The sequence below is a fragment of the Zonotrichia leucophrys genome, unplaced genomic scaffold, assembly GCF_028769735.1.
Source record: "Zonotrichia leucophrys gambelii isolate GWCS_2022_RI unplaced genomic scaffold, RI_Zleu_2.0 Scaffold_378_50084, whole genome shotgun sequence".
Taxonomy (NCBI): domain Eukaryota; kingdom Metazoa; phylum Chordata; class Aves; order Passeriformes; family Passerellidae; genus Zonotrichia; species Zonotrichia leucophrys.
The window spans coordinates 46,801-50,084 of record NW_026992583.1 but is presented as its reverse complement, the minus strand read 5'-3'; the positions used below and the strand labels follow the sequence as shown (position 1 = coordinate 50,084).

Below are 3,284 nucleotides of genomic sequence, written 5' to 3'. Positions count from 1 at the left end.
TGCCCAGACCACCCAACTCCTGGTGGAGCCCCCCTGGAGGCCGGCAGTGCTGTGGGACCGGGTGACACTGACCTGTCAGGGCTCGGGCACTGCCCGTGCCACCACCTGGTACAAGGACGGGCAGCGCTGGGGGCAGCAGGGACCGGACCACTTCACTGTCACCGAGAGTGGCACCTACACGTGTGACAGACCCGGCACTGGGCACAGCCCCTCTGTGACAGTCTCAAAAGGTGAGAGGGGTTTGGTTGTCTCCAGCCTCGCACCTGCGGGAACCCCAAGGTCTCTGGGTGTGCTCTGCTCCTTGGGTCACCTCCTGGTGTGACCAGAGCCTGTACACAGGGAGATCCCAGAGCATCTCAGAGTGGAGGGACACCAGTTCTAGATTCAGGGAACCCTGCTGCACTGGATGTGTTCCAATTCGAGGGTCCTTGAGAAAATCTAATGCCACAGGTGTCCTAAGACTCCCATGTTCCACAGCCCGACTGGTGCTGCAGGTGCCGGCGCAAGAGCTACTGGAGGGGGACACGGTGACACTGCGCTGCCGGCGCTGGGAGAACATGTTGGTCACTGGGGTGCGATTCTACCATGGGGACAAGGAGGTGGAGAGGTCCCTCAATGGGACCGAGCTGTCCCTGTCCCCTCTGCAGCTGAACCACAGTGGCCGCTACAGCTGCAGGGGCCAGGTGGACTCCAAGGTGGCACCGTGGGCGCACTCGGCTTCAGTGACAGTGACAGTGCACGGTGAGCACCCCACAGCCGCCACCCTGACACCCTCACAGCCCCTCCCCAGGGACTCAGGCTCACAAACCTCCCTCCCCTCTCCTTCCCAGAGCTCTTCTCAGTGCCGGTGCTGGAGGGTCCCCCTTATCTTACTGTGGGATCCCCCCTGACTCTCAGCTGCCTCAGCACCCCCAGCCCCCTGCGGCCCCGAGCCCCCCTCCTGCACGTGTTCTACCGGGACGGGCAGGTGGTGGGGGGCCCACAGGGGTCCCCACAGCTGCTGGTGCCCGCCGTGGGGGTCTCCCACTCGGGGAATTACAGCTGCCAGGTGCAATCCGAGGGGGGGGCCGTGCGGAAGAGCAGCACCCGGCTCCACATCACGGTGCACAGTGAGTGAGGGGATGGGCACAGGGAGCCCCCACAGCCTCCTCGGGGGCCCCTGCCCTGTCTGGGGATCCCCATAACTACCCGGGTCCCCCATCCTTTCCTGGGTACCTCACCAGATCCCCCAGCTCTATGTGGGTACCCCCATCTTTCTGGTAATCTTTTTCCACATCCCCTCATTCCTTCTTGGGTCACCCTCTGTGTCCCCCCATTCCTCACTGGGATCCCTTCATCTGTCCCTGATTCAACCTCAGCCCTCTCTGATCTCCCTCCATGGTCCTCAAGTCTCACCATTCCCTCCCTGGTTTTACATACTCTTCCTGGGGTCTCCCCATCTTCCTCTCCAGGTTACTCATCCTTGAGCCCTCTCTCATTCTTTGGGGTCCCGTTCCAAGCCCCCCTCCTATCTCTGTGCCTCCTTTTCCTCACTGTGGTCCCACTTCCACTCTCCCATCCCCCCCCCACCCCCCCGGGTCTCTCACTGTTCCCTGGTGTCCCCCCATCCAAGGGGTCCCGCCCTTGGGGGTGTCCCTGTCAGTGCAGCCCCCGGGGGACCGGTGGCATGCAGGGACTGACTGGTGCTGAGCTATGCGGTGGCTGCAGGGACAGGTCCCCTGTCCTTCTCCTGGCACCGGGAGGGCTCAGGGGCCCTGCTGGGAACTGGCCCCTGCCTGGAGCTGTGCCACGTTGGGGACAGTGACAGCGGCCAGTACCGGTGCCGGGTCAGCGACGGGAACAGCGTGGCTGAGAGTGACCCCCTGAATGTCACCGTCCTGGGCAAGCAGGACCCTCGGGATGGGGGTGACCCCTCCCATGGCACCCCCATCCCACCTCATCCGGTGCCAGCCCTTTCTCTGTCCCCACAGTGCCCGTGGCAAATGCCACCATCACCCCTGGTCCCCTGTCACACCAGATGCGTGCAGGTGACCCCGTGACCCTGCGCTGCTCAGTGCAAGTGGGCTCAGCCCCTGTCACCTTCACCTGGCTGCACAATGGGCAGGAGGTGGCCCAGGGTCCCCTCCTGGCGCTTGGAGCTGTTGATGTGGGACATTCGGGCACCTACCAGTGCGTGGCCACCAACCAGTTGGGACAGGACGGGCACCGCGTGTTCCGGGCACTCAGCCCTGAGCTGGCCATGGAGGTGACACCTGGCTCACCCTGGGTCACAGGTGGGATCACTCAGGGTCACCGGGGTGCTCAGTTGCCCCAGGGTTCAGGGTGACCCCAGTGTGTCCCCCTCTGTCCCCAGCAGTGGCTGTGAATGTCGGGAGGACCCTCCTGTTCCTGCTCCTGCTCCTGGCTGTCATCGGGGGCTGTCACTGGTGGCACCGCCGGGGTGGGTGACAATGGGGGGGATGGGGGTCCTGGATTGACGGGGAGGCCCCAGAGTGGGGGCAGAGATCGGGAAACCGGTCGGAATCAGGGCTGCAGTGGGGATTTGGAGGTCCCATGGGTGGTTGGAGCTGCTGAGGTCCCAGGAAGGTTCAGGGGTCCCAGTGTCCCCACTGTCACCCCCTCTCCCTTCCCTTGCAGCCACCAGGAAGCCCCAGCACAGGTGAGTGGGGGTGTCTGTCTGGGACTCTCCCTCTTCCCAGAAACCAGCCAGATCCCCCTCCTTATCCCCCCAGGACTCCCCTGGTGGTGGGAGCTGTGCTGGACCGCCACATTGTGGGCACTGAGTGGGCAGAGAGTGAGTAAAGGGGAGGACAGAGACACGTCACCCACGGGTATCACTCCCACCCAGGTCCCCACCACCGGTGTCACTCTCACGGCCCCCACGGGTGTCCTTCGGTCCTACCCCACCTCGGGATCCACAAGTGACCACAAGTGAGCTGTCGGGACCCCACAAGGGACATTGGGACCCCCATGACTACGAGAGCGTGCTGTGACACTCGGGGCACTGGGGGTCCCTGCCCCAGGGCCCTCCCCATGTGCACCCCCACCCCCCTGTGTTCCTGTGCCCGGGGGGGTGACAATGAGTGGGGGGGTCGCATGTGGGGCTGCCCAGAGCTCCCCATTCCAGTGTTCCCAGTGCTCCCTGTACCCCCAGGGGCTCCCCTTTACCTGCGCCCCCCACCAGCTCCAGGGGACACAGGAGCCTTGTCCCTCTTATTGGACCGAAAACGCAGCTTTTGATGAAACCGGGGGGTTTTTGTTTGTTCATCTCTGCCTAGTCAGCT

The 3,284-nt window shown here is 64.1% G+C and overlaps 1 pseudogene; it reads left to right on the top strand.

The window, feature by feature from the left end:
* Nucleotides 1-4: 4 nt before the first annotated feature.
* Nucleotides 5-2,802, top strand: LOC135441624 (Fc receptor-like protein 3; annotated as a pseudogene).
* Nucleotides 2,803-3,284: the final 482 nt, after the last annotated feature.